The sequence below is a fragment of the Leopardus geoffroyi genome, chromosome D3, assembly GCF_018350155.1.
Source record: "Leopardus geoffroyi isolate Oge1 chromosome D3, O.geoffroyi_Oge1_pat1.0, whole genome shotgun sequence".
NCBI lineage: Eukaryota > Metazoa > Chordata > Mammalia > Carnivora > Felidae > Leopardus > Leopardus geoffroyi.
This window is the reverse complement of record NC_059339.1, coordinates 48,114,580-48,127,222: the sequence shown is the minus strand read 5'-3', so window position 1 is coordinate 48,127,222 and position 12,643 is coordinate 48,114,580.

The following is a 12,643-nucleotide window of genomic DNA, read 5'->3' as shown; positions in this document are numbered from 1 at the left end:
GTTAGGGAATAGAGCGTGGTCAAGATTAGTTTGAGCAATGGATGCTTTTTTCAGACCCACCAAGAAATCTTTGACTTTCTTTCTTTCCTTATGGGGGGCACCAAGAGAATATGCAAGAATAGGTAAGAGAGATAAATAGCTGGGCTAGAAAGAAAAAGGGAAGCAAAAGGAAGGAAGGCTATGGGATTTAGTCTTAGATGTGAGAAAGGAGGAATAGACTCAGCTTAAAAAGAAGGTTAAGAGGGGTACCTGGGTGGCTCAGTCGGTTGAGCGTCCGACTTCAGCTCAGGTCATGATCTCACAGTCTGTGAGTTTGAGCCCTACCTCGGGCTCTGTGGTGACAGCTCAGAGCCTGGAGCCTGCTTCAGATTCTGTTCTCCCTCTCTCTCTGCCCCTCCCCTGCTCATGCTCTGTCTCTCTCTGTCTCAAAAATAAATAAAAACATTTAAAAAAAAAAAAAAGAAGGTTAAGATCGGGAAGACTCAGCTCAAATGCCTATTGCAGTGAGGAGCAAGAAAACAGAGAAGTGGAACATTAGGGGCCTGTTGCACCATGACTAATGGAAGGAGGAGAAAGGTCTGTTTCTGTGTTGCTGAAGTATAGGTATCATTCTCCCTTTGTGGATCTCAAGGTGTCAATTGGCTTGGAGCTAGGAGGAGTAGAAAGCCCAATTCCACCTCAAGTCAATCAGGCTTCTCCAATCCAGTTTCACCGTTTGCAAAACTAAGCTTTGCTTCCATTTGGAGGCCCGACTCTGTTTCTCAGTTTGCTCAGAATTCAGTGTAGAGAGTGATCAATTAGACTAAAAAATAACCAGACTTTTATGTGCTAGGCTCTGTCCTAAGTTCTCTACATGCATCTTTTTATTTAAATTTCCCCAAAGCCTTGTGCAATGGATTGAAGTACCCCTTAGTGCATAATATCAAAGGATACATGGGATCAGCATGACTTATTACTGGTGATGTTGACCTTGACTACTTGGTTAGGGTGGTGTCTGTCAGATGAGTCCCCTGCAGTATTATTATTTTTCCCTTTTCATACTCCATTCATTACATACTGAATGTTTGTGTCCCCCCCCCCCCAATTCATAAGTTGAAATCCTAACCCCCAATGTGATGATATTAGGAAGTGGAGCCTTTGGGAGGCGATTGGATCATGAGGGCAGAGCCTACATGGTTGGGATTAGTGCCTTGTAAAAAAGACCCTGGAGAGCTAGCCACGTGAGGATACAATGAGAAGTCAGCAGTGTGCAACCCAGAAGAGGGCCCTCATCAGAACTTGACTGTGCTGGCAGCCTGATCTGAGACTTCCAGCCACCAGAACCATGAGAAATAAATTTCTGTTCTTCATAAGCCTCCCAGTCTCTGGTACTTGGCAAACCTGATGGATATTAACCATAAAGGACTTTATATTTTTAAAAGGCCTCTCCATTCTCTTTATTTCCAAAAATACACTTGTTTGTTGTGATTTTTCTCCACACTAGTCTACCTTTTATAAATTCCTCAAAGATGAATATAAGATTCTTAGTCATTTTCACCGTTTACGAAGCTGTGTGACTTGGGCGCGTTGCTATCCACTCTGTACATCAAGCAGGGATAACACTAATGCATATGAAGTCTCTTAGCACAAGTGTCTCGTACAAAATAAGCTTCCACCAAATGTTAGCTGCTGTGGTTAGTATTACTGCCATTGTTATTATCACTCCTGTTCTTTATCCTCAGAATCTAGCACAGTGTCTGGTGCACAAAAGATGCTTAGAACTGCTTGCAGGACCAGCTGATTGACTGACTGAATGAGTGAGCGGATGGGCGCCTTCCGCGGTAGGCAGCTTTGTCTCCTGAGCTGCTGTCCCAGTCTCCCAATGCCAGGAAATAAGGAGGTCTTGCTCACCATATGATTTCACCTACTCTATTCTGCACCTCTCCAAGTCTCATTGTCAGCTACCAACCACAGCCTAATAAAAGAAGATAAGCAATGGAAGTTCGATTTTCTTTGTCTTTTGTTTTCCACCCTAACGAGCCTGTGAATCTGAAGGGAACAACATGCCAAGTAGCTCCTGATGATTATTTTCAAGAAAGCCCATGTGAGGTTTGGGGCAGAAGGAACACATATGAGTAGTGCTACCTATAGCTCCTCCCCAAAACCACTATTAGAAGACAAGAAATCAATAGAAAGTTGGGGATCTATATAGAAGGTCTCATCTCAGAATAGATCCCTGAGTTCAAGCTAATAATACCTCGGCAAAGTGAGTTAATGGCAGTAAGAGTCCAAACTCTGGCTTTATACGATGTGCATTCTAATTCCACTTCCAGTACTTACACTGCTGATAAATTACTGAAGCTCTCTGAGACTCACGTTCTTCATCTGTCAAATGGGGCTTTGTGAATGGTGAAAGTGGGTAGGAAGAGTTCATAAAGGAGGAGGAGGAGTTCATAAAGGATAGATTAATGTGAACAAAAACCACAATGAATGAGTATATTGGAAATAAGCAGAATGGAAAGGCTTTTTGAAAATATCAGGTCCTTCATGTTTAATATCTATCAGGTTTGCCAAGAGTCAACATGCCTGGGCTTCTTTCTTGGACCCTGCATGATAAACACTTCCGCCTTCTGGACCCCCTCCCCACCCAACCGTTTCCCCTGGGGATCTTTAGTGTCACAGGTGATGTGGCGGCTTGAATTGCCCATTGGGCTGCAGGCTGACACCAGGGTGTCATTCCTAGCCTACGGAAGGGACCCAGCCCAGGATACCTTGGTAATCTGGAGCAGGTAGCCCGACTGCATGAGGGGTAGGGACGGGGCATCCCCTTACTGTGTCCTCTGTGCCAGGAACATCCATTACTGTGTCTGCCTGTGCAGGCCAGAGACGCCACAGCTGCTGAGGAGACTGCAGATGGCTCTTAGTGTAACCTCTTCTAGTTGGCACAAAAGCATTTTGCTGGTTCTTTCCACGTTTGCCCGGCCCGATGGGGTCAAGGCACGAGCGGCATCCTTCCTGCTGTATCTCTTTTAATTAATTGCTTAATAGCCACCATTCTTTTTCTCATCACCATGCTGCTGTCAGGGGCCTTAATTCCTGTAAGGCAGCGTGTGCTGAGTTCAGCCTGGGCAGTGGGCGTACCCCGATATGCGCCTGTGTCCCTGAAGTGGGCAGACCAGCCTCCTGTTTGCACACGCTGGGCGGCTGTGCATGCACACTGACTGCTAAGTACTCATTTACCCACGGTGGGTCTCTGAAATTGCAAATGTGGAGGTGGGATGGCAGTATGGGGGTGGGTGAGGGGTGGGATGGTGTGTGTTGCATGCGACAGGTGCCCTCATTGTGTCCGCTTTTGAATGTGCAGTCGCGGAGCTAATGACACCTCTCAATTAAATTGCAGTTTCGCTCTCAGTCGCTTTGCCCTATTGTCCAGGCAACTTGACCTGTCAGGCAGAGAGGAGGGGGTGTGTGAGAAAGGAAAATCCCCTCCCTGCTCCCAGGGACAGAAGCCTGTTCGCATTCTGAGGGGCCCTCAACTTTTCAGAGCTGGCTCAGCCTATCGCTAGACGTAATCTGATGCAAATAAAACAAAGCCTTGGAGCTCTGGCCGTGCAGTGGTCTCTATCTGCACCGCGAGTCACTGTGCCCATAGTAATGGCTCGCCTTGGAAGCCGCTATCAAGTGTGTGCGTGTTTTTCTTTTTGAGAGATGACAGTTCCCAAGTGAAAGGACACTTCAGCTCTGATAAAACTTTCCTTCTATTGTCTGAGTTTTGTGTTTGTTTTCTGGCAAAGCCCACTGCTGCCTGAGCATTGTGTGCTGCGGAACATTTTCCATTTTTGTACAGCGAGGCCAGCCAGGGTCTTTGGGGGGTTCTTACTAGTATTGCCTGAAGCGAATACCACAGCTCAATAGCAATTTAATATTGTAATCAGGGAGCAAACTGTGCAGTTTTGGCACATTGTGATAATTATTAACTACATCTATTAGTGTTACGGTTCTAGTAACTAATATTTACAAAAGGTTCCCTGTGTAGGGGAGACCTTGCCCAGACACAAATGTCTCAGTTATTCCTAAGTGATTGTCAGGGCCCTTTGAGCCAATGGGCATGTTAACTGTTTAAAGATAAAGCATCAATCCTGAGAAATGAGACTTCAAAAGCCTGCTTCATGAATAACAAATTCTCAGGGTGTAAACCTATACTGAGGTCTGGAACATTTTTCTTTTCTTTTTTTTTTTTTTTTTTGAGTTTTTGAGAAAGTTTTCTTGGGGAAAAAAAAATCCAAGAGATAAGTTAAGAGAGAGACAGAGAGAGAAAGAAAGAGAGAGAGAGAATGAATCAGAAGATAAAATAAAAAGGAAATACTGTTGGTGGCACCCAGGAGAAGTTAAAGCATGTTTCCCCTTTCTGTGACGGTCGAGTCATTCTGGATGATCAGTGTTTGATTTTCTTGGCGCGTTAATGGTGGACCGGGTGTCAGGGGGTGGCTTTTGAGGGTGGGATGCAGTTGTATGCTGCCATTTCCACTGTTTAGCACAGATCTTCAGCAAAATCAGTTACCCCAGGGCCAATGGAACTGACCAAAGGCAGAGCATTCTCCGAGCCTCATAATTCTGCCATTGTTCCACTGATGTTCCCAGACAACACCAGGCCTTGTATCTGTCAGTTACAGATTCTTCTGGGTGAAAAACTGAATAATTTTATGAACTTAAGAGACTTGTTCATTCATAAGTGCGTTCACTGTTTAATTCGTCATTTATTGTGCACCTACTGTGGTATTGTTCTAAGTTCTGGGGATACAATAAGAGGGTAATAATTTCCTGTTCCCACAAAGCTTGCATTGCTCTCAGAGAAGAGCCTGATTAGTATAGTTGATCATTGAACAACACGTGTTTGAACTGCTCAGGTCCATTTATATGCAGATTGTTTTTGATAAATACAATATAGTACTATAAATGTATTTCTTTTTCTTTTTTAAAATTATTATTTTTTTTAGTATTATTATTATTATTTAAATGTTTATTTATCCTGAGAGAGAGTGCATACACATGCATGCAAGCAGGGGGATGGGCAAAGGGAGAGGGAGAGAGAATCCCAGGCAGGCTCCATAGTCAGCCCAGAGCCCAGTGTGGGGCCTAATCTCACAATTCCCGAGATCATGACCTGAGCTGAAATCAAGAGTCAGAGGCTCAACCAACTGAGCTATCCAGGTGCCCCATATTTTTAAAAAAAAGTTTATTTATTTTGAGAGAGAGAGAGACAGAGACAGAGACAGAGACAGAGAGAGAGAGAGAGAGACAGAGAGTGTGTGTGTGTGTGTGTGTGTGTGTGTGTGCGCGCGCGTGAGCAGGGGAGGAGCAGAGAGAGAGGGAGAGAGAAAATTCCAAGCAGGCTCTGTGCTCAGTGTGTAGCTGGACAAGGGGTTTGATCTCATGACCCACCATGAGATCCTGACCTGAGCTGAAATCAGGAGTTGGACACTCAACTGACTGAGCCATCCAGGTGCCCCTGTATTTCTCTTTCTTATGATTTTCTTAATAAAATTCTATGTCTCTGGATTACTTCGTTGTAAGAATATAGTATGTAATATATATAACATACAAAATAATGTGTGAATTGACAGTTCATGTTATCACCAAAGCTTCTAATCAATAGTAGGCTATTAGTAGTTAAGTTTTTGGAGATTCAAAAGTTATACACAGATTTTTGACTACACGGGGAGGGTGTTGGTGCCCTTAACGTCCACATTGTTCAAGGGTCAAGTGTAATTGGATGAATATAGGAATAAAGCAGCTGGGAGAGTGACTATAAGTTGGCCATGGAAGTCCTCTGAGAAGATGACATTTGACCAGAAACTGGGAATAAGGATGAGAAGAGCCATGGCCCTCATTAAAAAATGCTTCTTGAAATTCATTCATTTGTCATTCCCATGGCCTTGGGTTTTTAATCTGCTGTCTGTGGAACTCTTGGGCAGTGTTTCCCAAAGTGTTTTAAAAATGATCTGCATTATAATAACCCTGGGGTTTTGTTTAAAATGCAAACTCCTGGGGCACCTGGGTGGCTCAGTCTGTTGCGTGTCTGACTTTGGCTCAGGTCATGATCTCACAGCTCATGAGTTCGAGCCCCTCATTGGGCTCTGTGCTGACAGCTCAGAGCCTGTAGCCTGCTTCAGATTCTGTGTCCACCTCTCTCTCTCTGCTCCTCCCCTGCTCGTGCTCTCTCTCTCAAAAACAAATAAACATTAAAAAAAAAATAAAAACTTTTAAAATGCAAACTCCTGGACTCTCTTCCAGACCTACTTAGAATTTCTGGGTTGGAGTCTTGGAATCTGCATTTTAAAGTGCTGTAGTGGAATTGATGAGCCTTCTGTAACCATATGCTAAGTGTTGTGTGTGCATGCTTGTATATCAGATTTCAGAGTACTCTATCTCCCTTCCCCTCCACACACACACACACACACACACACACACACACACACAGACACGCAATGTTGAGGAGCTAAAGAGGAACTCAGGGCCTTTCCTATGTCTCATTCCACTTTCAGAGAAAAGAAATTCGGTTGTGAGTCAACCAACATAGATTCTCCAAGAAAATATGGTGATTTGCTGTAGTAGGAGGGCAACTTTTATGGGAGGAGGAGTGTCATGTAGAGTTGGATCAGGAGGAGCCAGAGAGATAAGTTTGAAGGTCATGGTCAGGGCAGAAGTAATGGGCTCAGGGCCAATCGTAGGTCGGCCCCTTAAGAGAAAAGAACACTATCTTCCCTTCCTAGTGGTTGGATGGTAAGAGAGATCTTGGGATGCCTTCTGCTGAGGAGGTAACTTCTCTTTCCCTGGTAAGGACAAGCAAGACCAAGTGAGGTCTAGAAGTGAGAAAGCATAGAATGAATGGCTGGGGTGGGTTCAGCCTTGACTAAAGATGAAAAATACATGGAGGATATGTCATCATTTCTCCTTCAAATCCCTTGGCAGCCATTAGTCATCAATCACAGCAGTTTTCTGCCTCATAATCAATCTAAATGGATGATCTGGGCATCCATTACAAATAGATTAACATGAAACTAGTTGTTATCTCTGGGTTTTAAGGAGAAAGACAGCAGGAATCTTTGAGGGTTCATCAGAATTCATTCATCCATTCATTCAACAAGTATTTATTGGGATTTACTGTGTGCCAGGCATTGTATTAGGTGCTGGGGATGCAGTGGTGAATAAAATAGACAAAAATCTCTGCTGTCTTACATCTCTTGTTCTGGTAGAATGTGAGAGACAATAAACAAAGAAGGAGATATATATGCAAAATGTTAGGTAATAGTAAGTGCTATGGGGGAAAAACAGAACAGAGTAGGCAGGGTTTGTTGTTGTTGTTGTTGTTGTTGTTGTTTTAATGTTTTTTAAGAGACAACTTCATGGAAGTGACATTTAAGTGGAGACCTAGAGGAAGTGAGGCAGTGAGCCATGTGGGTATCTCCATGGCAGGAGACCAGAAAGAGATTTCTCTTTGAAATGCTAACCAGTAATTAGAGTGTGAAATTGCCTAGAGATACCTCTGGACCATACATTTCTTGGTAACCAAGCATCAAAGAGGTAGGCAGCTGAATGCAGGGCAGCTTACTGGGGATATGGAGCTCCAAGATGACGATCAGCCAGTCTTCAGGCATGACCAAATCATGGGAGTAGGGAGATAAGCTTCCAGACTCTAGATGCTGTGTGATTAACTGAATGTGAACTAGTCATGAGTCATTTTAAATTTTATAACAATGGCTAGTATTTGAGTGTTTGCTATGTGTCTGGCATTGTTTTGAGTGCTTAACATGTGTTGACTTTATTTAATTACCGCCTTGAGATTGATTATTATCAGCTTCACTTTACAAGTAAAGAAAGTGAGGCACAGAGATATTGAGTAATGTGCTCAAAATTCCATGTGAATAAATGGCAGAATTGGGTTTTTAAATCCAGGTAGTCTGACTCCGTAACTCTGTTTTCTTGCCTCTCAGCTTTACTGTGAGGAATGATCATACCTTTGAGTTTTAATCTGTGTGTTTTTACTCTTACATTTTATGACCTATGACTCATCCTCTGCTTTGTCAAAAGTAGCCACATTTCCTTGAGGGGATTTGGGATTGTGATAGAAGAAGACAGACTCAATACTCAGTCTATTTGACTTTCAAGATGGGCTCTCTTAAGAATCACTAGAGGAGGAAAGCTGAGGACAGATTTTATGGCATAACAATCGATTGGAAAAGGGTACAGGGAAAATCAGTTCATCTTGGAGGAATTGGGTGGGGGCAGGGCAATGACACCAATTAAATAGTATTTCCTTTTTGTGTTATCTTCTGATTCTCATTCTCTCTCTCTCTCTCTCTCTCTCTCTTATCTCTTCGATATTTTTTTCTCAGGAAAACTTTCCTCATAGGGTAAAGGAACATAAATTTATGCCCTGAAGGGAGGGAGGGTGGGAAATGAGGGGAAGCCCATGGTGAGTTTATTGAGAGACTGTTGAGTACCATCAGTGGCATTATCAGAGAAGTCCCTGGAGTGAGCCAATCCTGCAGAAGTTTCCTTGGATGTAAGATTGTAGCCAATGGCCTGAGTGGGGGAACTGGGAAGAATTGGATTTGCAGTTCTTGGGTCTATCACGTGAGGGTCATCTAGTGCCTGCTGCCTGCACATCACCTATGAATCGTCCAATAAAAGGAGATGTACCTGTGCCCAGAGACTTTGTTGAATTGCACTCGGATGGGTCTGAGGGTGACAGTTTCCCTGTCCCCTACTCTTCAGTGAGCCAGAGGCAATGGCGATGTAGAAGAGAAAGCCCAAGTATTAGTACTTGGTGAGGTTTAGACTGGTGTGGGTGAGGGCTGGTATGGTGAAAAGCAGTGTGTTGCAATTATATAAGCCAGTACCATCTATGAGTGAGTGGAGGTTCAATTTCTTGCAGTGACATCACGTAGCAGAAAGAAGCAAATGTAGATAACTTCTGTTTGGAAAATTCAATTTTTAAAAAAATGTTTATTTATTTTTGAGACAGAGTGCGAGCAGGGGAGGGGCAGAGAGACAGGGAGGCACAGATCCAAAGCAGGCTCCAGGCTCTGAGCTGTCAGCACAGAGCCCCATGTGGGGCTCGAAGTAGTGGACTTTGAGATCATGACCTGAGCTGAAGTTGGACACTTAACTCACTGAGCCCCCCAGATGCCCCAATACTTTGTGTTTGGAAAATCCAGAGGAAGCGTTGGAATTCGAAGAGCTACTGGATTTCTGTAATCAGAGAACATGGATTCTCAGTAAATATAAAAGAGATCTCATTTCACTTTTTGTTTGCTTTTTTTTTTTTTTTTGAGTGCTGTTAGGTCGTCTGAAGGGCCATGAGCTGCCAGCATGGCCTGTCTTATTCTCACTGGCATTGTCTCATTGTGAAGCACAGGCCCTAGGACCCAGTAGACATTAAATAATGTTTGTGGAATGAATGAATGCTGAGCCCTATATTAGCGAATGAAAATACTACAAAATAGTCTAAAACTGTTTAAGTTTTCCTCACTATATGTTTTTTCAGGTTGTTTGTTGAAAAGCTGTTTCCTTTTGGAGAATTATTAACTGCACAAAAGTCAATACCATTTCTGAATACTAGCAACAGTATTTCCACTTTTCAAATAGAAGCTGTAATAGTACAAAACATCTCACTTATATGGTCAACAAAGCTATAAAATATCTTAGAATTCATATGAACAATACAAACAACACCTTCTGGAAAAATCTTAAAACCTACTGAAGGACACAAATGAAGACTAAACAGAATGGAATACAAACTTAAACAGTAAGATCTATAAGACCTGGCGAAAATCAAACTGTCTTAACAGCACCACGTGTGGATGAAAGAACTGCAAAATAGGAGTTTGCATACACAACTTGACCTGTGGGAAGGAAAAGTAGGGCAACCACTTTGTAGAGCAATCGGTGGTGTAGTAAGAGAGAGAAGTTGGAAATAACCGAAATGTCCACTTATGAAGAGGGGAACGGATAAATACACTCTGACTGTGTTTAGAACATGGATTAAAACAACATCCTATTGAACAATGTTACAGAGCGTTCTCAAATGAAAACACACACATACGAAGATAACTACCCTATTCTAATTCTCTAGAACTTAAAAATGTTGATCTTGTCATTTTCTTCTTTGTGCAGCACGTGATGGATGAAGGTCCTTTGGCAAGGTCTCCTCAAGTGAATTAACATGTACATAAATGTATAAAATAGTATGACTGATTGGCAAGGTTAAAATAAAAAATATATATACCTAGGAAAGACAATGGAAAATGAGAAAAGATATTCTTTAAATATTTCAGTAGTCCAAAAAGGACACTCAGATAACATTTTACTATGTAAATGACAAAGAAACGTCCCTGTATGATCTCAAAAGGCGTAACTCAGGTCGTGTGAGAAGACGATAGAGAGGGAGATCTTGCATCAAACACACACACACACACACACACACACACACACACACACACAACTTCCTAGTAGTTAATGATTTCATAGCACCAGAATGCATCTCTTCTTTGTGTCAGTTACCCAATGCAGCACTCCTGGGCATTATTCAGGTGTCCAATCTCCATCGCTTTTGTGTTGCTACCTCATCAACATGCCATGTTCATGGCTGTTGGCAAAGGGGAAGAGAAAGCACAGAGGGTCATGCAGACAATTTTGTGTCCAGGCCTGAAAATGGCAGCTATCATTCCTTCATCATTAGATTGGCCCAATCCCAATCCTGTGACCCCACACACTTTAACTGCAGAGGAGGCTGGGAAGTGCAGTCTTCCTATATGGCCAAGAAGAGAAAAAGGAAATGGAATTCAAACAGATGGCACTGTCTCTGCCTGATGTGCTAATGCAGAAGACAGTGGGAAAAGGTAGAGCTTTTTATGTTATTTATTTTATTTTTTACAGTGTCCTCTTCACTCCCCTCCTCCAGGGGGAAGATAATATCAGCTGTAAACTGCCACCTAGAATAAGTCCCAATTGTAATAGGAGGATAGAAGGCCAAAGCTATGACATAGTTAGAAAACTTAGAAAAACCTAATATGCTCGAGTCAGCAGGACCTGATGGCTTGCCCTGTAGGAAACTGAATGAATTTTCAACTTTCATCTTAGGACTATTAGCCAGTGTTTCCCCCCAAATCACAGAGGATTGGAAAAGCCCCTCAGGATAGCAAAAGGGTAAATGAGGTGCCCATCTCTGAGAGAAAGACAGGATGACCCTGGAAATTTCAGACCTGTGAGCTCAACATCAATACCTGGGATGATCCTGGAATAAATCATCAAATAATCAATTGGATAGCACCTGAAAGAACATAAAGTACTAAGTAGCAATCAGTAAAGCTTTGTAAAGAGCAAATAGTGCAAGGCCAATTTAATTTCCTTCCATGATTGTGAAAGGCTATATACACCAGGGGAATCGATAGATGGGATCTATCTCAATTTTAGTAAAGATTTAGATTTTTTAAAAAATTAGGCATTGTCTTGGCCATGTTATAAAAGTATGTTCCTGTCTTCACTTCTGCTAGATGCTGGAAGGCTTCAGCCCAGGGGGAGTTATCAATGGCCTTGTATCAATCTGGGGGGGGGACATATTGAGTGCCATCCCAGAGGTATTGGGGTCAGGATCTATCCTGCTCAATAACTATATTGATGGCCTGGATGAAGGAATTAAGAGTATGCTCATTAAATTTGCAGCTGGCACTAAATTAGGTGGGGTTGTTATTGCTCTGCAAGACAGAAATAAAATTCAAAATGGCCTTGACTCATTGAGAAAATGGCTCCACAAAACTGGGATAAATTTCAGCGGGGACAAGTGCAAAGTAGCACAGGTGCCCCCATAGTCCTAGAACAGTGCCTTGGGCATACTTGGTGCTCAGCAAATATCTGCAGTACCTTCCTTGTGGGGCCGTTGTAAGGATCAAAGTGTGATAACGATGCGGAAGTGCTCTGTAAACTGCAAAGTGCCCTATAAATGGTAAAGGTCTGCACCAATGCAAGGAAAGTTATTATTAAAGGCAAGGAAATATGTCCTGTGAGGCAATGTTAAGGGATCTGGAGCTGTTTAATCAAGAGAAGAGAAGAGAAGAATAAGGGATGATTTCATGAGAATAACCATTTTATGAAGATTTTCACAAAAGACATGATTATTCTCGATGTCAAGGAAAAATGGGCTTGGATGATACAAGACGAATATCGGTTAGATATGAAGAAGACCTTGCTATCTAGGTTGGGTCCACCTATGGGAAGTGCCCACACTTCTTTTGCCTTGTAGACATTAACATTTGTTCAATGTCGACCTTTCTAGTTCACTGTGACTCCCTGAGAGTAGGGTCTTTGCAGGTCTCTGTTGTATCCCTAGTATCTGGAATAGGATTTGACATATGGTATATGCACAATAAATATTTGTTGAATGAGTTAATGTCAGGGGCATAAAATATTGGCTCAGATCTTGGGGAAGTCATCATTCTTAGATCTTTGGGGCAGCCAACGCAGATAACTTCTTTGCAGCTTCGTTGTTACCATCCGCGGCTTGGAGCTGTCGGTGTCCTCTCTCCTTCTCAGCTGTTGGATGAGCAAGATGAACTGAGCATGTGTTAAATCATATTTGAAGGCAGGAGCTCTTAATCTAAAG